Source organism: Agelaius tricolor, unplaced genomic scaffold (genome assembly GCF_023055355.1).
Source record: "Agelaius tricolor isolate 1412-34295 unplaced genomic scaffold, bAgeTri1.0.p SCAF_4, whole genome shotgun sequence".
NCBI classification, from domain to species: domain Eukaryota; kingdom Metazoa; phylum Chordata; class Aves; order Passeriformes; family Icteridae; genus Agelaius; species Agelaius tricolor.
The window spans coordinates 10,836,012-10,863,904 of record NW_027269264.1 but is presented as its reverse complement, the minus strand read 5'-3'; the positions used below and the strand labels follow the sequence as shown (position 1 = coordinate 10,863,904).

General features: G+C 47.0%; 1 protein-coding gene across 2 annotated transcripts in view; it reads left to right on the top strand.

Annotated features, from left to right (window-relative positions):
• Positions 1 to 5,332: 5,332 nt before the first annotated feature.
• CORO2A (coronin 2A) overlaps positions 5,333 to 27,893 on the top strand; it is a 57,521-nt gene continuing 34,960 nt past the window's right edge. The window contains exon 1 of one of the 2 annotated variants that reach the window (XM_071424536.1): positions 5,333 to 5,655. The gene's annotated coding sequence lies outside the window, so the exon portion shown is untranslated. Of the gene's footprint in view, positions 5,656 to 5,855; positions 6,001 to 27,893 lie in introns of those variants that run through there. The other variant, XM_071424537.1, reaches the window with a different exon arrangement.

The window sequence follows — 27,893 nt, the reverse complement described above, 5'->3', positions numbered from 1 at the left end:
TGTGAGGGTTGTTATAAGTTTCTTTTCTTTTGTGTCTTCCTCAGCTCTTGGTTTTGCTCCACATTTATTGGCTGAGGACCATCTTTTCTGGTCATATTGATAACCAATCACTTGTGGTCATTCTTTATTAAACTGTGGTGAATGTAGGAATACCTGCAAGGCCTATAAAGACCTACACCTTGGAGCCAAGCTCACATGTCCTCATGGGCTCTCATCTACTTTCCTTCTGCTTCATAAACTTCAGTGGTACTGAACTTAGGTCACAAAATTGCAATTGGGCCAGACACAAATCCCTCAGGCCCCTGCAAGACCTGTGGTGACTATCAGTCAGTGCCATGGATGTTTTGAACCTCTTGGTTACCTCTGCATGAAGTGCTCAAGAATGATTTGTGCTGCCACTGACCACTGTTGTGGCTGGGAAACAGTTTGACCTGGTTATGCAGCCCAGCAGCTCCTTCTGCCTGTGCTGGTGCCTGTGGTAAAACAGGCGTCTTTCTACTCAGAACCAGTCTTTGCTGAGCTTCGCTGTTTGCATAAATTACTTATGAAATTAAGCTTTCTATCTCTGCATTAACCTCAACCTTAAGATACCAGCTCCAACTCTAAAAAGGATGGTTTTGATTTCCACACCCACCCTCCTCCCTATGATGTCCCATTAACTTGTAAGTTCACTTTGTTGCAGGATCTTGTGGCCACCAAAAGTTCATAGGGTTTGAGAGGATAAATTAGTGGAGTGGTGCCAAACACATAAAGCCAGTGCTGGCTCAATAAGTCTCTGAGCTGCCAACAAGAAGATGCTGTGAAGCTTCCCTTTTACACCTCTTTTTGGCCTGGCTGGCATTGGGCTTGCAAGATCTGCACCTTCATATGCTGTGGCTAAGCTCTGTATTCTGGCGTGCTGCCAGAGTGGTAAGAAGCACTACTGAGGAGGTTGTTTTTGGTTAATGTTTAGTCTAAGCTTGAGCTTCTCATCAAGGGTGAAGGTGAGAGCTAAGGGGCAAGGCATTTTCCGTGGGTAGATATCTACACCACCCAGTAGCAGGAACTATACCACACTGCTGAGTTTCTTTTCCAGTCTGCAGGCTGGGCAACCTCCTGCCAGACACAAGGCCTCAGGCTTGCTCTCTTCCCATTTAAGAGCTCACTTGTGGCCTGAGAAAATGCTGAGACTTCTCCAGCCATCTCCTAGTGCTAAGAGCTCCTTTACAAAACATTAGCTCTAGTTTGTCTAGGGACATGCCAAGTGCAAGAAGACAAACACTTTCCAATGACCGAGCCACAGTGCTCCAAGCTGATATTATATAATGCCAGGTGAGATAATTTAACCCCTTTCCTAAGTTCAGTGAGAAGCTGGGGCCTGCACGGAGATGCTAAATCATGAGATTATCTATGTGCTTTCTGTTGAACTTCAGGAGCTCTCCAGGGGGGAAAACAGTACACTGGGTTAGTCAGTGGAAGAGAAGGTATTGTAACCATGACACATTTGGGGTGAAATGTACCGTACTCTACTGCAGCTAGATGTTTGCTTTGGTCACATGGTCCACTACCTTTGAGATGAAGTCCTTATTTCTCCTTGTTATTAAATGACAGCTTCCTGCAAAGTGCAAAGTCTGTCTTTGAGACTCCAGCTATTGGATCAGTATCTGCTCAGGTTTCGAGCTTATTTTTTATGACAAAGAACCTCTGGCACATTCTGGTGTCAAGCTGTTCGAAGCTTGGAGACTTGGAGCAATATCCAGGGTAAGCAGAATTAAATTTCAAGCCCCCTTGTAATACCAAAATTGTACAGATAAAAACTTTCTAACATAGGTTTGAGTATTAGAAAGCTGCATTCTTTATTGCAGTGTGCTGGTCACTCAGAGAATCCTTCCTCAAACTGAGTGCCCTGAACATTGGGTAAATGCTCAAAACTGAGAGTTTTTAATCATACACACTGATGACATACTCATTGGCTATCCCTGATTACTTGATGTATGTGTATTACTTTATTTTACATAGTTGCACACCTTATTGGAAGTCCCTATATGGTTCTTTGGGGTTTGTCTTTTATGTCCAGTGTCCTTTTTAGGTGCCTGTTCCTCAACTCTCATTTTGAGTAAGTGCAATATCATTGCTTTGCATAACTTCTGCTTTGTCAGCCTTGCAAAGCTAAGCTGACATAGTGTTTGTGTTTTGCATGAGTTTTTTTGTCTACTCCTCCAAGTCTATATTGTTCCCTTTATTTGATAAGAGTAAAATGCTTTTCTATTCTACTGTCCTTATCATTTGGGAAAAAAATAGTACTCAGCCCAACATCACAATTCCATGCTGAAAATAATGCCTACATATTTTTCTTTTACAGAGTCATTTTGTTGGTAGAAAAGTATTGTCTATGGGCAGCATTTTGCAGGGAGGAAAAGTTCCAAAACAAAATTAAAACCAATTGACATTTTTTTTCTGCATCTTCCAATAACATTTTTCAACATCATAAAAGCTATTGCACTTGATGGGAAATGCCAATGCCACAAACTCTGAAAAGGCTTCCAGTTTTGGCACTACCATTGCAATGGTGCTTTAAATCAGTCCCAAGGCTGGTAGGTGTTGTGCCCTCCATGCCACCTGCCCGCATACCTGTGGCACAGTTAGTTTTAGTGAGCTGCATGGGGCTGGAAATAATTACAGTAGGAAAAATAGGAACCAGTGAAGTTTTTGTTAAAGATGAAGCTAATTGGTCATAACTAATTAGCAGCTTCCTCCACATGTCTCCATCCAGAGCCACGTCAGGCCCCTTGTCCTCTGCAGGCAGGGATAAAGAAGAGTTCAGTGTTTGCTGCAGTGTCTCCCCTTCAGTGCAGATGTACTGGGCTGTGTTCTGGTATAACTTAGCCTTGAATTAAATATACCTGAGGATATCATATCTGCAAACTGGTCATGCCTTTCCTGGAGTTGCAAGGCATATCACTGTGCAGAAAGTTAGTTCCCTTCTGTCTCTTCTCATCCAACTCTCTAAATGCTCCATGCCAGTCAGGACCTTGCTCCCAGGGAGGTATGCCCAGCTGGATGAACTGCTTCATCATTGCTGCACAGACACCATGAATGTGGCCATGCTATGTAGCTCCTGAAATGCAAACCAGCCACAACAGGTGCCAGCTCTGCTCTTCCAGTGGCTTGCCACAGGTTGAGATACTGCTCCTGGCTAACAGGAGTGTTGTTCTGTTGCACTGCTGTCAGGCTCCCCTTCATAACCAACTCTGCTGGAGTGGTAGCTTTCCACTTCTCACTATTTTGCATGGGCCAGAAAGAGATGGATGGGATACCACCCTGCCTCTTGGCCTGATTTCTGGTACCTAATGGTGTGGGATGGCAGAGAGTTACAGAACATGCTGGTCCAACTTCTGCTGATGGATCTCAATAGAAAGCACAAACATGTTGGCTGCTGGAGGCCCTTTGCACAGCAGAAGTGTTGTGTGGGAGAGCTCTTTCCCAAAAGCCACTTCTGTGGACACAGGCTGTCAGCAGCAGTTGCTCAACCAGGCTCTTGCTGCTGGATGACCAGTTGAGACATCTCGGGGAACACCTCAGAGATTCACCCCAATCACGAAGGACACCCCAGGTGCAGCCACCAAGTTTAAGACTGCAAAGGGGACTTGGGAGCAAAACCATTCACTTTGTCAGCACCTAATACAGCTCTCAGGAATGGCACTTGCACATGAGTAGCACAGCCGGATGCCTACAGTGGACAGAGCTGTAGGTGAAAGAAATCTTTCCCCCTAAAGACCCTAAACAAAGATGTCTTTGTCTCTCTGTCAGTCCTGCATGCAATCTTCTACAGTTTACTCAGGGTTGGAGCACAACATGTGTTAAAGGAAGCACTGGAAATCATCTGTGCATCAGTACCTGACCTGTCTTGTACTTCTCCATGGGAAACATGTGTGCACATACTGCAAGGATCCTGAGGGCTACCAGAAGTCATCTCAATTCCTGTAGGCATGGCAGGCCCAGGACAGCTGCTGCACTAGCAGCCACAATTTGTGTCCACAGGAATTCCTTCCTGTGCTCCATCCATGGATATTGCTTCTCCACAGTTGTCTGGTGGCGTATCTGCTGAAGTGCCTCAGTCTCCTGGGATGTCCTGGGCTGGCACCTGGTAGCAAAGGATGAAGATCACTCTTGGTGGTTGCCGGTTGGTTCTGAAATTCTGCTCAACACCCTTGAAGCATTCAGTGATCTGGTCCTTTCACAGGCATCATTTTTCTTCTCCAAAAGGACTTGAGGTGTCCTGACAGATGTGCTAATGACATCATACATGCAGTCTCTTCTTTTACTTGTAGTGTAGGGGTCTGTAGTGAGGAAGTGGTCGCTGGGTTGGTGGTTGTGATCTCCCCTTGATGGAATTATCTTTCAGCTAAGGACAGCAGTTCTTACTGTTCCAGTGATTTCAATCCTGCTGTGTTGCCTGTTGTTGCTTCGGTTGAGAGTGTTTGAGACATTTTTTTGGAAGGGTTCACGAGGCCTCTACCCCTTCTGTCTTTGTCTACATGTGCTAAGGTTGATATACAGCTTCTTGATAAATAGTACTTTGCCTTGAGGAGTTAATAATTGGTAACAGCATCCACACTATCATTTGGGCACGTATGCTTTTCTGTTTGCTCATTTACACTGATCTGCAGCATCTCACTTGTGAAGGACACTGAGTCTCATAGTCTTGTCACAGCTGTTAGCTCAGCCCAGAGCTGCTCTGCCACCCAATGAGTGATGGGACTAAGGTATGTAGATGAGCTATCTGTCTCAGACTCTGATTAATCAGACAGGACCAGAACAATGTTAGCTGAGGTGGTGACCTGGCAAAAGAAACCTCTGCTATTTGATCTTGGGTGCTGCTGTCTACTTACCAAGTTCCTTATTCAGGGCACTGAGGAGTTTTGCAGTGCTGCCAAGGTACCAGCTGACCCCAAAGTATGAGTGTGAGCTCTGTGAGAAGCTTTCTAAAGCCATATGCCATCAGTAAAGGGCCTGCAGCTTTGGGCCAGTCTCTCTCCATCTGCCAGGGACTACTGAGACAGCCAGAGGCTGCCAGCTAAGGCTGGCACATTAAAACAGTCGCAGGGGTGTGTGCAGTGTTCAGGATGCGCGGTACCTGGTGGGCACAGAGAACTCAGAAGCTCTCTGAGCTAATGCAAGGCCTGTGGCACTCACTGCAAGTGACGGCAACGTCCTGATGCTGTCAGGTCGATCTCGTAAGGAGGATCACGCAACCACCTTTCACCATGTGCCTCTGGGCACAGAGTCGAGGACCCACCTGCAGCGGCGATGGTGACGGCGAATGGCACCGTCATTGGCTCGGGTGGGATGGCTCCCAAGCCTAGGGTAGCGGAGATGCACCGGAACACCTTGCTGTGGTTTCGGAGGGGCTCTCCCCGTCTCGGCACCAGGACAAACCCTCGCTGGCCACGGGAGGTTGCGCCCAGGGGCCGGGCACGGCCGCAGACCTGATCGCCCCGGTTAGGCTCCTGGGAGCTCCACGGGGCCAGCGGCAAGCCCCGGTGCCCGCCGGCACCTCCCGGCTGCGGGGCGCGGCGCGGGGGCGGACCGGGGCGGGGACCGCGGGCGGGCCCGGCTGGGCTGGCGCGGCGCGGCTCCCGTGCGCACGTCCAGACCCCCGTGGCCAGCGGCAAGGTACGAGAGCGCGGGTGGTGGTGCGGGGCGTGGGGCCGGGGCAGGCGCGGGCAGGGCCGGCTCGGGCACCTGCCGCAGCCCAGGGCCTGCGGAGCTCGGCGGTGCCGGGGAGCGGGAGGGGACGCCCGCTCTGCCCGCCTTGCGCCGGGGGTGCCGCAGCTCCCTCCGGCCCCACCCCGCTTTGTGAGGAGCTGGGGCAGCCGCCTGCAGCGGCGGGCACCGACGGCCGGAGGATGCCCTGGGCGCCCAGCGCCGCGGGCATCGGGCATCCCCCGTGCTGCGGCGGAGCGGGGCGTTCCGGCCGGCCGCGACCGGGGCAGCCGGTGCTGGTCGCGCCCTCGGCGGGTAAGATTCTCTCGCTCGGCGGTAGCGCCAGGGCTATTCCTGCAGGGATCTGCCGGCGGGGTTTTCTGCGCGGGGTGTGGCGGACTGGCAGCCGGCCCGCGGCGGGAGCCCTCCGACCGGGGGTCTGCAGGCAGCGGTGCGCGGAGCAACAGGGCTTCTTGCCGACCCGAGCCGTCCTGGTGCCTGGTCGGGAAGGCTACGCCTGCTGCCAGCCCTGCCGCCGGTGGCACGGTTTGGCATCTGTATAACTTCGCTTATTATTTATACAGAAGCCTGACCTGTGGCTGTGTGTGCGATGACTTAAATTTGGCCTCTTTCCTGCGAGTTGTGGGGAATTCGGGTGCTTGATGTCAGGGTAGGTCGCATCTTGCACTGAGCGTGACGACAGCCACATCAATGACTCTCTGGCACCGGGATCCCCTGGTCCCACTTCCCCCTGAACGGGGAACTGGCACCTTGAAGGAGTCTTATTTTCAGGCAGCACAGCTTTGAAGACTGCTTCTTCCGTGGGTCTGGCTTTGATGCCGCAGCTCTGTCAAAGGCCAAGACAGGCTGTTGTGAAGGGATGTGTAACAGACAGCACTTTGCAGACCTATGGCCCGGTGGGGCCAGCTATGTGCAGTGTCTGAACACATAGTTCACTTTGCAGGGAGTGGTGCCCTCCTTGTCATGCTCTGGAGCATCCTGTCTGTTCCTGATTTCCATGCCACCCTGCCTCAGCCCCAGCCCTTTTTATTTATACTTTCTAAGAAGACGCTGTGCTGTCGTCCTTGTGAAGGGTATTTACCTGGACAGGCTTAGCCTCTTTTGGCCCCTTGGGTGCTCAAGGGAAGTGATTTATGCTGAGGATTCAGGGAACATTTGGGAGAAGGTTGACTGATGGTTGCCTTTAAGCTTCTCCAGTGCAGGCTCCCCAGTGGGTTAACAAAGGAGCAGCCTGTGTAGCCCTGCTGTTCCCTTTGTTCTTCCTCTGGCTGTGCCCTCTTTGGAGAGCTCTGATCTCTCCTGGTTTGATCAGAGATAGGGAGTGACTGATGGAGACACGAGGGAGTTCATGTTTTGGTTGTGAGCATTTCAGGAAACTCTAGGGCATTGGGAGGCAGAATAGGCGAGAGCTGGTTGCTTCTTAGAGACAGGAAAAAATGATGTGTTTTCATCTGTGCTGCTGTTATTTGGTGAATTAGCATTATGACATCTATTGTTATGGCTTCAATGAGCTGTGTTTCAAATTCATACAATCTGTTACGCTGTAGCAAAAAATCACTGCCCGTTATCTCAGTAGAGCTGCCTTAGACAGGAAATGTGAGACCCAGGTACTGGACAAAGAGCCACACAATTCTGCTGCCTGCACCCCAACTCTGCCCTAAGTTCCTCCTGGCCCCTCTTCCTCTGAGGCAACGCATCTGAGCATGAGTGTGCCTGTTTTTGCTAGTCCAGGGGTGAGGGAGACCACTGTCCCCTGCCTGACCAGCAGCACTGATCACCTCCATCCCGTTCATCCATCTGGCTGCTGGCTGTGTCTGTGCAGCAGGTGGATTACGTGGTGGCAGGTCAGGGTATCTCCAGATGTTGTATATTTCTCATTCTCCTTTTCTGCCTGGGTAATTACTGCCTGTCTTTCAAGTATGCTGGTTTGTCCCCTCTGAGGAAATTTCCCGCTCTGCAAATGCCAGTAAAGGATAATATTTTCACATTTCTGTGTCCGCTACATTTGTTAGGAGCTGGATAATGAGTGGATTTTCAGTTGCCTAAGTCTGTGAGTCTCTTTCTAGGTGTGTTGGTACTGGGCAGGTTGCTGTCTCTGGAACAGGTTTATGGTGCTTCTGCAAGGGGGAGTTCTCTCTTGCCTGTAGGCTGTCTGGACTGCCAGATGCCTAAATGTGGTGTGAGCTGTGTTTTGGGGATGAATAGCTGAGTACAGAGCAGATCCTTGTGCTGTAAACCTCAGGTGCCCAAGCACTCACTGTTACAGAGGCTTAGGGAGAGAACTGAAAGGTTTGGCATATCCCAGAAAAAAAAGGTGATTCTTTGAGTGACAGACGGTTGCCTTGGGGCAGGCTAAGCTGTATTTTATGCATGACCTTGCAGGCTCCTCATAATTTGTGGTCAGTTTGCTGCCTCTGACTTTTTTGTATTCGTTGATCCACAGTGGCTGCATAGCATGAAGTCTTCATGCTACCTTGTTAGATCCTGATTTCCCCAGGCAGGGATTTTGATGGGAAAACTACTGGCGAATGGGCTGTGACAGGGTATGACAGAGACTCAGTGAGGAAACAGTGTGGAGGGAAACTGTGCCAGATCATTTCCCCAGTATCTACTCTTGGCTGGTTCAAGGGGACTCAGCTGGTCCTTAACAGCCACACCCTGTTCTCCACTCTCATAGGAAAACTTTGTTTGAAGTGTTTGCTTCAACAAAAAAGCCCCACAAAATGCCAGCACCTTATCTGAATGTTCCTGACTCCCAGTTATAAACACCAGTGATCTTACAGCTGGCCAGTGGGCTGTCTGGGTGGTTGCTGGTGGTTGCTACTAAACTGCTGCTCGGAGCCAAGGGCATCCCTGGTGAGGCTGGACAGCAGCTGTGCTTTGAAAGAGCTGTCTCTGGCCACCTCTTGATGCACAGCAGGAGCACAGACGGTCTGGTCTCTTGCTCCCGTGGCAAGAAGGCACTGGAGTGGTGGTGTGGTGAGGTGTTTCACATGTAGTCATTCCGTGGCTTCCCGTAAGTGCACGCTGTAAAGCTGCTCTGGCTGCAGAGCTGAGTGAGGCAAGCAGCCTGCAGCACACTGCAATTATGCTGACGTGCCTCCTGCCTCTCCTCAGGAGAAACAGGAAAGACCTTTACATCATCCATGAGACTGTATTGGCTGAGAGATTTTGATACTCACAGGGTTATACTGGCTTGTAAGTAGAAGCTAGACTGGCCTGGTGTTTCCAGGGATTTCCCCTCTGTGGTATTACAGGCTTGCCAGCAATTCCCCATTTTGAAAATACACCCTGCAGGGCTCTATTAGTGTAATGCTGATGCTTACTATTTCTAAAGCACTTTGAAATTCACAAATGGGACTTTCTGACCCTCAGCCAAGCAAAATCCTTTCTAAAGCTTGGAGACATGCTGCTGCCAAGAGTAGGACCAATGATAGTGTGCAGCTCCAAGCCCTGTTCTCTCTTCCCTTGTTGACCTGTTCCCTGCTCTGCTCACACAGTTTCAGATTTTCCAGTGCACAAAGTTTGGTGTCTCTCTCGCTCTTTCTTCTGAGCATCCTTCTGGGCTCTGGTTTGTTGAAGAGTTTCCTTCCAGTCTGGTGAATAGCCTGCTTTTTATCTCTGTGCCAAGAAACATGGACCTACCTGCAGAGAGGAGGTTGCAACTGATGACTCTGCACTGCTTCTCTCCCTCTGGGGGACAAAGTCACCTAGGAAAATGATAAGGAAGACAGAGCAGAAGAAAATCCCAGCAGCTGTGGTATTTTTATAGCTGAGATTAAGACAAAGTTCATGAAAGCTGATAAGATAGCATCCAGGAAAGCAACAGAGGCCAAACTCCATCTTGTTCTTCCTCCTGCGGTACTGGGAGTTGTGCTTAAACAGGAGAGGAAGCAATGCTTGGGGGAGGGCTCCTCCCAGAAAAAGGTGACTGGGCAAGGCTGTCAGGGTTGCATTAATACAGGAAATAGGATCCTCATGACTTGAGGATCTTGTACATAAAGTCCAGTAGGGACAGTCAGAAAAAAAAGAGTGGGAGGGGCCAAGGCAAATACTGGGTTTACTCCCAAGAGCCAAAATTAATCAGTTCTTGCTCTACAAATACTGTGATTTAAACTTGCCTTCCAGAGCATATGTTAAAAGGTCTGAATTCCTCCTTGGGAGAGTTTGAAATCTCTGGATCCCCTCCCAGCTTTTCTGAGAATCAGTGGTAGGGTGCATGAGAAGTGCTTGGTGGGCAATGCTTTTTTCTCAGACATGGCTCACTCTGTGGCCTGGGACGTGGACTGATACAGCAGGTGAACAAGAACATGTGCACAGGTCTGGGAGCAGCAGATCTCTCCCTGAACTGTCTGTCCTAGTCCAGCCTCACTTGGATCTTGTTTGGCCATGGGGTGTTAGCATGTAGGACGTTTGCCAGTCTGCCAAAGGACCCCTGAAGGGCTGCCCCTGAATGGCCCCCAGTGTCACACCATTGATCTGTGCTGAGTCCTGTAGCACCACAGCTACCCTGTCGGGTATCTGTGCAGTTTTGCCTTCTGGGCTGCAGCAAATTTGACTCTGCCAGTGCTGTTCGGCTCTCAGCCATCTTTCACATGGTTACATTGAGGTTATAACAAGTTATTTAAACCAGTGTTTCACAGTGTTTTCCCTAAGCAAGAATACACAAATCTTGAAAAATGTAAACCATATTGCCTTAGAAAAGCATAGCTACCATTTTGCCTGAATTGCTGTCAGAGTTGCAGTGCTCGTTTCTAGGAAGCCTAACACTGATGTTTTTAGGAGCACCACCTGTAATGTGAATGATGCCAGGAAGGACCAATCTTCCTTGTTACCCTTGGTTTCTTCTAGTCTATCTGCTCTGTAAAAGGAGCCTGTGCTGGCAACAAAATTGCAGGGTAATAGGCACAGAGAATCCAGACAGCTCTTTAATTGCAAGAGACAAGTAGAAGTGGTCAAAGATTGTCTTGCTAACATCTACTTAAATGTAATTAGTTCACATTATTTTTCTCTGCCATTTTCTCTAATTTAATTTGAATACCAAAATGCACACATAGAGGAACAAAAACAAAATCAGAATAGCATTGCTCCAAGTTCCTGCTCTTGTAATGTTCAGTTTCTTTACATGAGAGGCTCTTTTCCTTGCAGTCAGGGAGGATCAGAGTCTGTCTTCTGACCCCTCCTGCCTGTGGTCATGGCTGTTTCCCTTTGAATTTGCAAAAGGTCTTTATGTCAGCAACTGATGCTCGAGTCTTAATTGAAAAGATTGATTTTGCTAATGATAGCCTGGCATCTGACATGTTCCATAGAAATCAATTGGAATTCAGTGTCTCACAGTCTTAAAAATCATGGTATATAAAGGGTTAATAGGGATTGAAGGGTTTGACTTTACAGCCTCTTGCATCTATTTGAAGCTCATGCTCCTGTCATACATTAATCTTCTTGTGCAGTAGTTCTGGGTGTGATGCATCCTGCCAGGCAACACAAGTCTTGGAGCAGAAAAACCCAAGCCTTCTATGAGATTTTATAGGTAAAAGCTCAAGTGGAAAGTTGATGCTTTTGTCTTTCTTGGTCTCCAGGTTGTATTTTGGTGAACTCTTGGTTTCTGTGGAATTGAAAAGATCAAAAATCGCTTTTGTCTTTATAGATAATGGATTCTTCAATTGGGCTGACAAACCACAATGAAAGCCAGTAGCTGGAAGCAGAAGTTATTACTTGGCAAAATAATAAGGCATTTGTGTTTTTAGCAGCAAAGAGGAGGAATCGTGGGAAGAGCTTCCCAGGATGATGCATAGCTAGAAACTTGAACAGGATGATCACCTAAATAATGTCACTCAGTGCAGATTGCAGTGTTCTCTGGAAGTAGGTGACATCTCTCAGTCTGCCATTAACCAAACAGCAGCTACCTGGCCTCCTGCAGGAATTTCTGTTCTCCAGCTAGTCACCACTAGAGCATCTCATCTCACAGAGGAGACCATACATGTCTCCTCTCCAAGCTCTCAGCATGTTCTGCTGGACTTTGCCCTTAGGGTCCCAAGGTGGTATTCTTGTTCCCTAACACAACAGCTGACTTTCTCTCCTGAGTTATGTTTTATGGTTGTTGAAGGGATGACAGTTTGAAGGCAGGAGTCCTCTGAGCCAGTTTGAACATTGACTGTAAGTGGAGAAGGACTTCACTGGCTGTGTTGACTTGCGGCCTGGAGAGGGTGGGGTAGGTGACTCATCCTCATGGAGGCAGAGCACTGTGTACGACCAGTACCTGCTTTTGTGATTGGCGTGTAATGACTGACTGAGTTCACAATTATCCAGACAGGGGCTTAGCAGGATGTTTTTCTTGACTTTAGTACCCCCACCTCTGGAGATTTTCAGAATTCACATGAATGAGGCTGTGAAAAGCCTGACTTGACTTAAAGGCTAACCCTATTTTGACTGAAAGTTTGTGCTGTGGACCATCTGAGGTCCCTCCCAGTCTAAATTTGCCTGTGATTTGGTCATGATACTAGAAGCAAAAACCTGGTGATGATATTAGAAGTTTTCCTAAGTTAAAGCAAGGAAACCCACAGCTAAAATCCACCTAGAAAGTCTGTCTTTGTCCTTGTGTTTCATGTTTCCTTCCCAATGTTCATTATGCATGTTGAACTCAGTTGAGTGGTTAAGAATTCCTAACTTTCTCTGCAGCACACATATCTGCTTTATAGGTTGATGCGCTGAATTAAGAAAAAATATCAAAGGATATCCTTGAGTATATTTTGGTCATTCTTGAGGTTTAAAAAAATCCTATTTCACTAAAGATATCCTGCTCTTAACTTGGGGAATCTCTTTGTTTTGAGACCTTTGATTTGGTGTTTATTTGTATGTGGGCTGTTACTAGAATAGAGCTTCTTAAGCTTGATAGAGAAAATGCATTTAATGTGTAAAGAGGGAACTGAAGTGACAATTTCTCTACCTTCTCTTTCTCTCAATTTTGAGAAACTAGTCATTATTTTATGTATATTTCTGAAGAGTTTTACAATGTCTTACCTATACTTCCTTCCCTGACATGACTTGCAACATGAACTTCTCTATGACTTCATGGCAGCTTACCTTACATAGATAAAAAAATTAGCAGCATTTGTACTCTTATTTCTGCCTGTCTTGCAGTCAAACTCAGTTGTGTGAGTTTGGAAGATTAATGGCACTAGAAGTGTTTCACACACCTTTCATTGTTGTGGGGCTCTGCTTCACTGGTGCCACTGGCCACTACCAGTACCGGCAGATGACCATATAGTGGTTTTAGTCTATTAGTCTGGAAATCTGCAAGTGTCTTCAACTCCTGCAGAAAAGCAAAACTTCCTCAGGAAATCCAGTTTTTTATTTTGAGCTGTTTCCAAACTAACCCTTTTTAAACTTTCATGTCTACCTGTGTCATTACCTGCTGTCCTTCCTACCCCTGGAGCTCCCTGGCATGACAGTGTCATGCAAGGCAGGTGTAGCACTCACCTGCAGTCCTTGAGCCTGCTCAGGGAGCCCTCTGTGGGACTCATCCCACTTGCTGTCATCTCAGGCTAAGCTAGGAGCACAGTGCTGACCCTCCACTGGCTCTGACCAGTCTTCAGAAGTTTCCTGGAGCCTGAAGGCTATCTGGTACTGGAAAGCCCTAGATACTGATGTAATTTCATGAGCACATTTAAAATATCCACAGAAAACTGCATATGCAGATAGCTGCAGTGAAGCCCTGTGTGTCCTACCCAGTGCTTTATTTCTCACTCTTCTTACACAAACAGCCTTTGTTTTTGCTGCCTAAGGCATGGAAATAGCATCCTAAGCTGCCTGGCCTGCATTATGTCAGGAATTCAGAATTCTGCTTTAATTCACAGCCAGATTTTAAGGACTGTGCTACCTTTCTGGGTTTTCTTTAATTTTTTTTTCTTTTTTGTACTGCACTGATTTAAAGAAAACCCCAAAACGGTCTGGATACATCTATAATGCAACTTGGTCTTCGATGCCTTGTGCCAAACTAGCTTCCTGCAGCTCACTGAGGACCTGGTAATGCAGAAGGGAATGCAGAGAAGGATAACTGGAAAAGGTATGTCTGAAAAGGGATATGACATACAGCTTTTCACATATGGTAGTATGATGGGATGGAGGGTTCAGATAGGGAGTGATTGTTCCTCTGTTTATCATTGCCCAGGAACTACAGGATACAGATAAACAGTGTAACGCATTGACACAGGATGTTGAGGATGTGGTTCAAGAAAAGCCATTAGATGAATCTGCAGGCGGAAAATCCATTAGGGCTGGCTAAACAGACAGATAAGCCTTTGGCTCAAAAAGTCAGTGAGGCACAGATGCCCAGAGCTGACTCAAAGGCATAGAAAAGATCAGTTTGTCAGCATGGATATCAGCTATGCTGGGGAAATAGGCTGGCATAGAAAGCAGCAGTGGTAGAAGGAGAGAGAGCCTGTAGCAGGGAGGTCTGCTGGGATGTGGAGGCACTTCCAGAGGTGCTCCTGGCTGGAAGGGTTGAAGTGAAGGCTGGTGCATTGGGACAAAGCTGGAAGATGATCAAAACTCATCCTGGCAGAGATACATGAAGGGGCTGTCAGGAATGAAGTATACAGTGATTAAACTACTACAGTGTGGGAGGAGTGGCTGATCTTCACTGCTGGGAGGTGTGAAGATGGAGAGGTGTGAAGAATGAGACTGGAGAAGAGCAGTGGTGCTGAATCAAATGATCAGAGATTGAGGAGCACCTAAAAGAAATATTAGAGTGCAGTACTTGGAGGAGAGCAGGTAAATAGTCTATATGAAGACAGGTAAGGCTGAAGTTCAAACAGAGAGGGATGTCTGTGTGCAGTGACTCCCCTACATGCTAACTGTAACATCTACAGTTCAAGAAAAGCAGATCTGGAGAGTGAAAGGGGTTTTCATATCCAGGACTTTTCATATCCACAGGTATTTTGGATGTTTTAGTTTGACTCAGCTGGTTCCATAGCAGATGGAGAATACTGGGTCCTGATCCTGGAATGGTTTTAATTTCAGCTGGAGAGAATCCTATCTGCATGTTCCAAGATGGCGTTGCAATGCAAACTGGAGTGCAATGAATGGCAGCAATAAAGAGATTAGCTCCAAACCCATGCTCCAAGTCTGAACCAAACAATACTTTTGTACTTGCACTGATGGAATAGTTTCAGAGTGATGGCAGTTATTTCCAGAAACTGTATATTTGCCAAGCCAGCAGGTGAATGAATTGGCACAGAATCTCTTTTCCCTGGCAGGGAAAGCATGGGTAGTCTTCCCACTTAGTCAGCATCAATCAAAGCCAGACTAAAAACCAAAAAGCAAAACTCAACCTGCTACTGATGCTCTAAACGATGAATTTTAAAATTTATGATGTATAGGGTACCATACTCACAATGGGGTGACATCAAACTGGAGACTTGTCCCTAGTGAGCTGCCACAGGGCTCCATCCTTGGCCCTTTAACATCTTCATTAACAACTTGGGTGCAGGACTGAAAGGGATACCAAGCAAGTTTGCCAATGACACTTAATTGCAGGAACTGTTGACTCCCTTGAGGACAGAGAGGCCCTGTGGAGAAACTCTGATAAAATAGAGGGCTGGGCAACCACCAACAGTATGAAGTTGAACAAGGCGAAGTGCTGGATTGTGCACTTGGGATGGGGAAACCCTGCATGTGTGTATAGACGGGGGAGCAAGAGACTGGAGAGCAGCTCCATGGAATGGGAGCTGGGGGTCCTGGTCAGTGGCAAGTTGAACATAAGTCAGCAGTGCCCTGGCAGCCAGAAGGGCCCACCCGTGTCCTGGGGTGCATCAGGCACAGCATCACAGCCAGGCAAGGGAGGAGATTGTCCTGCTCTGCTCTGCTCTGGGGCAGCCTCACCTCGAGTGCTGGGGACAGTTCTGGGTAATAAAAGACATTGAGCTGTTAGAGAGTGTCCAGAGGAGGCCAACAAAGATGGTGAAGGGCCTAAAGGTGAAGCCATATGAGGAGCAGCTGAGGTCACTTTGTCTGTTCAGCCTGGAGGAGACTGAGGGGAGACCTCATTGCGGTTGCAACTTCTTTGTGAGGGGAAGAGGAGGGACAGATACTGATATCTACACTCTTGAGGCCAGTGACAGGACTTGAGGAAAAGTCCTGAAGCTGATTTAGAGAATGTTTAGGCTGGATATCAGCAAAAGGTTCTTCACTGTTAGGGTGGTGGGGACTGGAACAGGCTCCCCAGGGAAGTGATTACAGCACTGTGTAAGACCCCTTGGGGTGCCCTGTGTGGGAGACTCCTAATAAAAAGTTCTATGCCAGGAGTCAGAGACGAACGGGACTTTTTCTGTCTTCAGGTTGCTGTTTATTTTTATCTTGTCAGAAGTTCTGTGTACCATCTACACCAGACTCAGCACACATGGAGAAGACAGCAAAAAAGGTCACAAGATGTACAGTTTCAAGGTTTTTTTTTTTTTAAGCTATTTTATCCAATTAACCCTTAAAACATACTTTATTTCTACTTATCTATCAATAACTAATTATATGTCTGCCACGCAACATCTGCATTGTGGCTCTCCCCAACACAGCAGAAAATGGAGTAGATGAAGAAGAAGGAACCAGCCAACACCCAAAATCCTCCATTTGTTCTTCTGTCTACCTCCTTCTGTCTACTAAAAACCCAAAATTCTAAATTTTTCACCCTGTGATAAACTATACTATTATCTATTTCACACACTTGCAGATTCCAATTAATCCCAAATTCTTGGAAGCCCTCTCCATGGAAGAAGGTTAAAAACAGTAATTTCCTGGGAATCAGGACTTGTCAGGACAGGCAGTAAAATACTCCCCATGCCCTGGGTTCCAACACAGCACCAAGCCTGACAGAGTTCAAGAAGTGTTTGGACAATGCTCTCACATGGAGTAACTCCTGGGAATATCCTATGCAGGGACAGGAGTTGTATTTCAATAATCTGGATGGGTCCCTTCCAACTCAGCATATTCTATGATTCTATGAAGTGGTGGAAGAAAGCATTGGCTGTTGTGCCTGTGACACCTGCCTTTGCCACTCTCTTGCTGGCTTGTCATGCTTCATGTAAAAGTGGCACCTGCTGTTAAAGAGCTCAAAAGTGTGTTAGGAGTTTTCTGGAGAACAGACAGATGTCATTTCTGACTTAATTAGCCACTCAAAGAGAAAGGCCTCAACTTGAATCATAATTCCACAGGCACTGCATGGGTGTGGGAGAGTTTCCCACACTTCTCTTCTGTGTGGGCCCCTCACTATTTTTTTGTATGCAGATGATGCTGTTTGGCAGGTGAATGAATTCTGCAGCTATGGGTTTCAGAGAATACCTCTGATACTGCCTGCTGCCTTTCAAGGAACAAAGTCCTGCTGTCATTGCCTTCAGAAGGACAGGGACCATTTCCCTCTAATTCTGGCTCACGTTTGAGAAACTCTCAGCTAGTTTTTCTCTGGTCTATGGTAGTAGGTATGTGTGTCCTTTGCTGCCAAACTCATTTGCTAACAGAAAGATACAACTTCTGGGAGGGCAGTTAGAGAGCCAAACTCTCCTTGGCACTGACAGTGTAATAAGCAGACCAAGAATGCAAGCTGCAGCTGGAGGGAAGTAGGTCAGACATTAGAGAAAACTTCATCCCTAGCAGGGCAGTGGGACCAGGCAGGTGGAGGCCATCATCCTTAGGGATTTTGAAGGCTCCACATCTGTCCTGATTTAGAGCTATGGATAGGTTGACTGTGAGGCTTAACTGGAGACCAGAGAGGTGGGGTCTCCTATACTGTGCCCTTGTATGGCTGTGCTTTCCTTCCCAGGCAAATAGGAGCCTGGTTAGTGCCCCTCCATCTCTTCAGCAGTTTTCATTTCCCCAGGCAGCTTCAGAGATGAGATACAGACTTGGTGTCACTGGCCAGGATGTCATCACATTCAAGCCTGTGTACACAGCTCCAGCCATGGGAGTGCAGTGACATGGCATCACATTAGATGTAAGGGCTGTATATTGAGACATCCAAGTGAAGTGTGTAACCTCCAAACCTCGACAGAACTCAGGAGAAACATCTGCACTGGGTGCATTTCCTTTGTCTCACCATCCTGCTGAGCACTTCAGGTTTTCTCATGCATCTGTGTTCTGGTGGCTGCCACAACTGCTCAGGTAGGCAGAAGAGGTTTGAGAGGAAATCTGGCTATCCCAATGGATTCCACTTGGACTCCTGTAGGCAAGTAACCAAGATATTGGGAGGTGAACAATCTTGAACCCGTGAACCTTTGCTGAAAGGAAAGCCTTTTGTACAGTAGCCTTTAGAAAAGACACCCTCTCTGCCAGATGTCTGCAGGTCTCACAATAAGGACAGGAGGGCCAGGTGTCCTTGTCTTCCCAAAGAACATAGCAGGTTACTGAGACCCAGCTGCATCATTTTGATGGAGAGCTGAACTTTGGTTTCTGAAACCCAGAAGCCAGCTTGGCCTTGAATAGCAGAAAACTTCTTTTTGAGAAACAGGAGAGTGAAAGCCTGGTGTTCTGGTTTCAGGAGAAACTGCTGAGCTTTGGAGAGTGTCTGATGACAAGTTTTTCAAGGTTCCCTTTCTGACAAGAAATGTGGCAACATCCCTGAAAGTTCGTAACTTACTTTTTAAGCTGAGTTTCTGCATGTGGGGGGGGGGAAGGGGCAAAGAGGCTTCGAGTTTTTATTGTTCTTTGAACCAAGATTGTTTTATTTGCTTTCCTTTTCTAATGAAGTAGGATCTTGCCAGCATATAAAAGGTCTCTAAGGTGGAATTTGCCCTCTTGTTGAATTCAGAAGTACATTAGTACTCACAAGGAAGTTGATAAGCAATAATATTTTCTTTGCTGCCCAGGTAACCAGCAAAGTGAAAGAGGGTATTGTCTCTGGAGAATGCAGGCAAGTTAGCTTTATCTTTCTGTACACAGGCTATCTTGGAAGGCTAGAGGTGAATCAGAGGAAGGCGGGGCTTACCCTCCAAAGAGGCTGGCATTGCCCCATCCTTTGCTTCTGTAATACTGCCTCCTGCCCTTCCTGAGAGCTCTGATAAGCCTAATGGAACTGAGCTGAGGTTGGGGTTGTTTTGGGTTTTGCTAGTCTCCACACTCCCCTGATCCACTATGGTATCTTGTAAAGGCCATGTTGACTGAAGGCACTTATGTCCTCAACTCACCATGTTTCTTTCTGTCAGAACTTGCAGAGTATGGCACCACATGAGGCAGAAAAGGGAGTGGTGAAAGGACAGGTTGAACTGCCAAAAAAAGGTGTTACCACTGAGTGTGGAATCATTCCTGGAGTATTCTCCTGTGCCTCCTGGGATGTACAAATTGACTTTGCACTGACTGAGCACAGGTGTGTTCACACACCGTGAAGGGTGGTCTGTACGCTTCAGCTTGATTTATAGCTGACATTGGCTGAGAAATATTAATAAAGAAACTTCTCCTGTGGCTGGGGGTGATTTGTGAGCGAGTGGTGTGAACCTTCAAGAAGCAGAGCTCCAGGTGCTGTTGGCAGTGGAGTAAGAATGATGGTGCCTCAGGCTCCCTTGCTCCAGGTTGCTTGTGGGAAGAATGATGGTTGTCAGGCCACTGCAGGGAAGTCCAATATCTGGCAGCAGAGCCTCCATGGGCACTTCCCAGCTGCTGGGCTTTCTAAGCAGGCTGGAGGCTCCAGACTGCCTTATGCTTATAACGAAGGTTAAACCAGCCCCCTATGAAATTTAATAAAGATAAAAGTCAGTTTCTGCCCCTGATGTGCAGCCTCTCCCTGCAGTGAAAGGAGCAGCTCTTGTGAAGGCTGTGAGGGTCCTGGTGGGCAGCAAGTTTGACCAGAGTCATCTGGTAACTCTGCAGGGTACCTCTGCAGAGCATCTCCACAAGACTCCAAATAGGCACATTTTCCAAGGGGGCCAAAGGGATCTCATCAGTCTTTCAAACTCGTCTGGACAGTCTAAGGAACCTGACCTCCCTTTGTAGTGAGCTTTGCTGTGTGCTGAGGACAGGACTGACTCAGGACCTCCAGACGTGCCTTCTGGCCTGAGGTTTTTATGTGGTTATGTGATTTAGCATTGTAATTTCTCTTTGCTTCTCTCACGTGTCCCAGGGAAGCTCAAGTACACATTTGGTGTCAAGATTGGAAGTGACCACAGCAATAAAATAAAGAACAGGTGACAATTCAACCAGTACTTCATGATGTGCACTTCAAAGTGTTCTAGGGGGTTCTACCCAAAATATAGTCTTGGATTCCTCACCAGATCAGATGACAGGAGAGCTTGAGCCTCTTCAAAGCTACTTGAGACTGTGGTCTCTCCTGGTTTTTCTCTTTGCTCTCTTCGCTGCTCCTCAACATCATTGCTAACTGTGCTGAGTTAAAAATAACCTGGCTGAGCTATTTTTATAAGGCACATGTACTCCCTTGTCCATCTCCCTGGTTTGCCAGCATTGCAGAAGAGCACAGAAGAGAAGTACCAGGCAGTGGGATGTGGCAGTAGCATGGACAGGTGTCACCAGGAGGGCGTTATTATGCTGGATGCCATGTGGTGTTGCTGCCTGCCTTGGGAGTGCACTGTGTTTTAAACCTGTGTCTGAACACAAGTGTAGCTGGAAAACTTATCAAGGAAGGCCATGGGATTTTTGCTGTCTCAACCTTGTCTTGTGAAGAGTGGTCTTGTTTCACTCACTCCTGGCAGCCCTTGCCTGCCCATGGACATATGTGCTTAAAATTATTTTGAGGGTCACAACACTTGGTGTATCTTCCAAAGTAAAAAAATTTGCACGATGTGCATTTTGCCAAGCTTGGGACCTTGGCATGAATTTGGCCTTAACTGGGCAGCCTTGGGTTCCATCATTAGAAGGATGCTCTGAGACAAAAAATGTGGTACCAGCTGGTGATGATGTTTGTGGGGTGCATGGCTGCAGTGGGTTTCTGGAGTCTTTCTATTCAGTACAGGGTGGGTCTCTATGCAGTGTTTGCCTTCCCTGGCCTAAGCCAATAACTGGGGTATGCAAAAGTACTGAAAAACCCTTTTGCTTATGGTCTGAGCAGAAGATGCCTGTGTCAGTGGAGGAGCCACTGTCTCACGTCTCCTTGAGGCTGTGTCCATGTGGCACTACTGCCAGCATGGGGGAAGGGCTGGCATGACTCCTGCAAGGATTCACATGAGACCTCAAGTCCTGCCCTGGCCACTGTGCACCAAAAATAAGGGGCAAGAGGGGCTGCTGTGCACTCTCAGAGAAATTCCCTTTTTGTGGATGAGGAAATCAACCCATTATTTCAGTTTTGAGTGACTCTTCACCTTCTTACTTCATGTCCTCTCTACTTGTGCAATGCTTATTCTAGAGCTGTTTGTTTTCCACGGCCAGCTTACCAGGGCACCATATTTAAGTACCCGTGCCATGCTGGAGAGCTGCAAATACATTGGAGTGTTTTTTAGAGCTGGGTTTTCTGATAACAGACAACATCTCTAGAATATATTGTTCTTTGAGATCTTGCTTGCTGCTGTGATTTTGTCCCCCACCACTTCTGTGGATCCTGGTCCATCTGCACTGGTGGCACGCCCTTTCTCAGGTAGCCAGTAGCCTGCATGATGTGCTCTGCCTGCAGTGACAGAAGCAGTTCCCACAACTCCTGGTGGGCTTCCCAGGAGAAGGGACCTTTGTGATTCTGCAGAGGAGCAATACTCAAACCAGCATTGGTGATGGACACGGACAAAGTGTCTCTTTTCATCACTTGTTCTGCTTCTGAAAATACACATTGGAGCATCTGACTGATGCTTGATTTGGTGAAGGCTCTTTGCCCATGCCTCATTATGAGGCTGTTTTATAGTGCAGGAGAAGGATGTGGCGTGTATGCTGTGTGTCTGGGGAGGCCAGCATGTCCCTCTTGGGAAGGGCCGGCTGCAGCCTCTGAGCTGCTTTTGGGAAGAGACACATGTCTATTTCTGAAAGCCGACTGAAACCTTAGTCTGAGCTCCCTTAATCTGAGCCCGGGAACGGTGGGTGTGGATCCTTATGGAACAAAAGACAAAGAAAGGCAATTGATAAAATCGAGGCCCATCGCTGGATGGCTGATTTAAAAGGCTGGTTCCCAGCTGGCCAATTTAAAAGCTTCCAGCTTTGGTCGCAGATAGGGTTGTTTTTCCAAGGATATGCCTCTGAGCAGCTGTAAAAAGGTCCCGCTGCCTGATAGAAAGGCGTGCTGAAAGGTTTTTATTTGCTACTGTGGATTGATTGGAGTACAGATGCTCTGGAAGACGTGCTGCATTATTCATGTGGTAGATACCGTTGCTAAAAGCTAATGTACAGCCTGGAGGCTGTGAGGAGTGGTACGGTCCTTTGTGTGGTTTTGTTGATTCACTAGAGAGCCTGGACTGCTCTTAAGCTTTTTTTTTTGAATACTGAGATTGATAAAGCAAATCGAGGAATGTGAGATCACTTAGTTGATGGTTCTCTACCTCCTTTCTTGTTTACAAAAACTATTTGAAGCTTTCTTTCTTTTTTTTCTTTTTTTTTTCTTTTTTTTTCTTTTGAATGCATTATTCATACAAAACTGCTTGCTAGGCTGGCCCTGTTTGCAAGACTTCATCAGTAACTCAGTTTTCTTGTGGCACCAGTTTAAACTGCTTCCCTATCCCGGCTCAAGTGTCTGCAGTAAGTGTCCCACTTCGGATTCTCCATTAATGCATATTCAGCAGCCTTACCCATTAGATTGCCACTGCTGTACACAGATGCTGGGCACCCAGCAGCAGCAGCAGCAGCAGCAGGGCTATGGGACACACACAGGTCCTGTGTTTCTGCACTCTGGCTGCAGTAGAAGGCCTCACACAGCACTTGTGCAGTGCTGTGACCCACGGGCCCTGTTTTCGTGTGAAGAGGAGAAACTGCAGCACGTGGGGGCAAAACTGCAGTGTGTGTGCTTGTGACTGGACTGCCTGAGGTCCTGTTCTGGAGACTGGCCTGAGAACGTGTTTTTCTGTAGCTCTCTCTGCTGACTGTTAGCAGCTGGCTGTCAATTGACATGGTCAAGACCATGCTCTGATGGTTAGGTTCTCCCTCTGGGGACTCTGAACTGATCAACCTCACCTCCAAGGCAACATTTTCTTCTCAAGGATTTTGCTTCTCAGACCAGGGTTGTGGAAGAGACATAGCCTCAGTGCAGACTCCACCTGCCCTGCCGGTACAACCAAGTCATGACCCAAAAGGTGAAAGCCACCATATCAGTGCTTGTTTATTTCTCTTGTAACAATAAACTTGTAGCCCCTGAGCTTGTAGTGTTGTTTGAGACGACACGTTCAGATGGTATTTAAAGCTCTGGGTTGTTTTATAATCATATGGTCTGGCTGACTTTGGTTCCAAAGGAATTTATTACTGACAATTTCCCCTTGATAGTGTTATAGCATGGAAGTGGAATTTGGATGGCAAGGTCTGTCTAGGGTGTGTCACCTGCTGTATTGCAGGTATGCCTAGGAGAGTGTCCATGGCTTTGAGGGGAACCCAGCTTAAGCTGAAAGGTTCACAAACCATTTGGTGTGATAGGTTTGTGGAAAGCAAGTCCAGAAATGGAATGGTCTGTTCTTATTTGTTCTCTCTGGTCTTCTGAGCCAGAAGGCTGGTGTCTGGTGATGAAATTCTGAGGGCTCTGATTTTGTGTTGAAGAGCAACTCAACACATACTATGATAAACCAGGAAACTATTTCTCATGTGTGTTTCTTACAAGTTGTAGATAACAATTCCTCTGTTTGAAATTTTTCTGTTTGGCTTCAGAGTTGCCTTTTAAAGGGTGTAATTGTATTCCATCTTTGAAGATGGAAACATGTGTGGGTAGATTTTGGGGAAAAAAAAAGCAAACTCAAAAATGTAAACCTGAGAGCATTAAATTAAATTAAAAATGTTGCCTGGATGAGAGTGGGAACCAGCAAACTAGTCTGAAACGTGGGTGTGGCAAATGGACACACCTAGGCAAGTGGATTGCCAGTGTATGGCCTGGCCTCTGTGTGCTTATGGCCTTGCTCTGATTGTGCTGCTGGGTGCAGGGAAGTGACTGTCAAAGGACAACAGTCAGACGTGCTGGACTTAGGAGGTGTGTGACTGATTACTTGCAAAGATAATGCGTAAATGTTCTGAGGGGGTGTTCTCAGGGAGCAATTCCCCACCCCTTTCCTGGGCAGGAAAGGACAATTCCTATTTTGAAATTAAAGAGCTATAGGAAGAAGAAACAAAAATGGCAATGATAGTGTTATCTGCTGAGCTGTAAAGTGTGAGCTATAGTTGTTCTCTGGCTTTCTAGAGTTGTTGCTTTTCATGTACTGCAAAGGACAGACCTTTGCTTATCCTGTTAGTACCACTGGGCTTTCCAGGCCTGTTTATGTGGGAATACATTTTCAGCAGAAGCTAAAGCCTGTAATTATATTAATGCAATCACACCAGTATTGCTGGTCCTCCTTGGCATGCAGAAAGTAAACCAAAAGAGGTACTTCCTGCAGGGGTAAAGGAGAGGATGCTTTCATCCCTATCTTGGCTTTAGAGAGCCATGTCTGCATGGGCACATTTGTTGGTGTGCAGAGTAAAACCCACTGTAAGCAGGAGTGTGAGGCTGCCTGTCCTGCAGAGAGCTGCCAGGTTGCACAGAGCTGCAGGCCATAGTAGCAAGACTTTGTGCAGCCCAAGAGGGCAAGCTGTGACAGGAGGTGTCCTCTGGCTCACTGATTCTGAATCTGGGCTCCTGGGTGTTGCTCCAGATGTCCAGTCACAGGTGAGACAGGAGGTCTTCTCCGGCTGCAGATAAGGCTTTCTGTGAGAGATCTGCTAATGATACAGATGCTTGCTGCGCTGGCCATGGAGTTTAAGACTGTGTGTTGGAAAAACGTGCTCCCAGAGCCCCAGGAGAACAGAAGCTTGGAGATCCTGAGGAATTGCCCCCCTGGTAGGCTGTGAACAACAAGCACTTTATTGTCCTGCATGCAGCCTGGTCTGGGGATCCCAGTGGGTTCTTGGGATACTGGGTGCTTAGCCAGGGAGTTGTTGCCTAAGGGATGCCCTTTGATCAGCTCAGCAGTGCAGTCCTGTCTAGTAGGGAATCACAGCTTCCAGCCACAGTGGATTCTTCTAGGGACAAATGCAGAGCCCTCCCCAAGCCTGGCTAAATTCCCCTGTAGCAGCAAGAAGGGATGAGCGGTACTTTGGACTACAGTGGGGCAGTTGATGTTGGACAGTGCTCACAGAAGGTGTGTGGGGACCCCAGCCAGTGGGGCTGCGGCACACATGAGGAGCTGTCTGAAATTAACTTAGAGCAATTAACACGTTCTCTTTGAGTACTTTACAGAGGATGGAGGAGGTTCCTGAACTCTAGACACAGGAGAGCTTGAAAGCTTGAGCCTCTCTATAAGGAGGACATCAGAGCAACATGAGAAAGTGGAACACATGAGAGAAATAATGAGATGAAAAAGGCAGCATGAGCATGACGAAACCAATCATTTCATCTTCCAGAGGGTGGTAAGCCCAGTGGATGTGGGATCTTTTATCTTGACTTCAGAAAAATGGTAGCCCACGCTATTAAGATAAGAGAATATGCACTATATACATCTATCTGTGGTCAGGTATATGTAAATTTGGTGAGAGAATTATGGAGGAGAGCTTACATGACAATTTGGTATCAGAATGGGATTTATTGAGAAGAATTTTGCAGGGTTCTTCCTGACGTCTGGTGCTTTTTGTATTTTTATTAGCAATTAGGATAAAGGAATCAACAATAAACAGGAAACCAGGAGGAGCAGGAAGCTTGCAGAATAACAGGGCTCTGGTTTGAAAGTGCCTTGATGAGCTGAAGTAATGGCATGGGAAAATTAGGAAATGGTTCAGCAGAGAGAGGTTCAGGTCTCCAGATAATGCAGTACCATCAGACCCAGTGCAGTTCTGCAGAAAAGCATCCAAAGGTGGCATTTAATTCCAACACAACCCAGTGACATGCTGTAGAAAGAAAACAATAAATATGAACTGGAGAATATCTGGTAAATTTAAAAGGGAGCTTTGTATGGTTCTGTCCATGCACGTAAGTGGAATAGATGCATTCTGCCAGCTTGAGGTGCAGCTGCTCTGGTAAAATGCAGATGAGCCAAAGAGAGTGGAAGCAAGGAGGACAAATTTGTCAGCTGTTCAGAAAACATGTCTGACAGAAGGAGAATGAGGTAAAAACCGGGTAAAACTGAGAAGCTGTGTGTCAGCTGTGGAGGAAAGCTTGCTGCAGTAAGAAGGGTTAGAATCTTTTGCCTGGGATCTGGCTAAATAGAATAAGAAGCAAGGGACAGTGATTGCACAAAAGGAGATCTTATTTTGACAGTGGAGAAAAGCTGCATAATTGTAAAGACAGCTGTCTGCTGGGTTAAGTTTAGTGGGATGCTGTCTCTCCATTATTTGAGAATTTTGGAGAAAAAGTCCTTAGGGGAGGATGTAGAAAAATGAATGAGAAGGACAGGAAAAAAGATGTACTCACAAGACCTGTGATGATCTGCTTTTGTTCCACAAATTTATGCTTCCCGTTTGAGGACCTTCTTGCTAACCTCATACTGTGGTGAGGAACTATCATAGTACTGGAATCTGAATATACCATGGCATGGTGATTTTGTGTTTTCTTAATGCAGTTTGGCTTGTGAAGCCTGGTAAGGGTTTCCAAAAGCTGGGCTGACTCTCCATCTTTCTCACTTTTATCTGTGAATCTACAAAGTTTTACTACTTTGATGTCATTCTCCTTTTCCCAGCCTCTCCAGAAAACCTTCTCACCTGCCTGTTCCTCATCTAGTTTGTTTTGATTGAGAGAGTTTGCACTGTGGTCCAGATATTTTTGCTGCTTTATGTCATCTGAGTTGCTGCTTGCTTTCTTTCCCCTTAGCATGGCCCATATGACAAGTCCCTTGCAGGCAGTGTTGTGTAACAGGGATATCTTCCATCTTTTTCACACTGAATGCACACAGAAAGTTCAGGTCTACTTTCACTGTACCTGTTCAGGATCTTCACCCAAGAGATCAGTGCAGATTTCACAGGGTAACAGCATGGTTGAGGGTGGAGGTACATCTGGGCTTTACCTAGTCCAGCTGCCATCTCAGAGCAGGTTCAGGGTATTGTCTAGTTGGGTTTTGAGTGTCTCTAAGACTCCACAGCCTCTCTCAGCAACCCATGTCTCAGACAGGCAGAGAGTGACCACCCTCAGAGTCTAAGAGTTCCTTTTTACATTTAACTCTCTGGTCAAGCTCAGGCTGAACAGCCTGTGCTTCCCCGGATCTTCTGTCTTGCCCTTTTGAATGGTGACACTTATGCTCTTCCAGTCCTCAGGGACGATACTTCATTGCCATCAGGTTTCAAAGAAAATGAGGAATGACCTTGCAGGAGCAAGGGCCAGCTTCCTCAGCTCCTGTGGGTCCATTCCATCAGGCCCTTGGCCATATCCAGTCTGTTTAAATGTTCCCTGACCTGATCTCCCTCCAACAAGAGTCAGCCTTCCTTGCTTTGGATTTTCTGGATCTCTCAGGGCCACAGGGTGCCTGAAGGCTGATCTTAGTAGTTAAGACTGAGGTGATGAAGGCATTCAGTGGCTCTGTCTTTTCAGTGTCCCTGCTGCTTTTTCTAGTGCTCCTTTACAACAAACTTCCTCATTTGTGCTTGGAACTACTTTGGGAGACATAACAGAGTTATAGTTAGTATTTATTCTTTCTGCCTTCTCAGATCAAAATAAAACTTTCGCGTTTCCTTTAAGAAAGGAGATGAAAAGCTGGAGATCTGTTGTGACACCTGCATCTTCCTAGTGCACCAGTGAGCAGCCTTCTCAGTACCAGAAGACTTGAAGGTGGTCCATGGAGTACCATTGCCAGTTGTTGGAAAAGATAATTTGTTAAAAGCTTGTCTCCAAGATCAGTTCTTAGCAATATTTTCTCCATAGGGACAGCAGTGTATTTCACACAGCCTTACCCAAAAGCTTTCACAACCCAAGAAAAGGAATGCTGAAAATGAGAAGGGACATCATGACCCTTTCAACACAAAGTTTGGATGGCTGGATTGAGGGCTTGGCCTTGATATGTTGATGTACATTCTCATGGGAAGATGTTGTTAAAAACAAGTTGTGACTGAGCAGGAGAGGACAAGAGAGAGGAGCATTTGCCTTTATGATAAAGACCTTCCTCATGGGGAAGCAAGAGCTTCTAGTA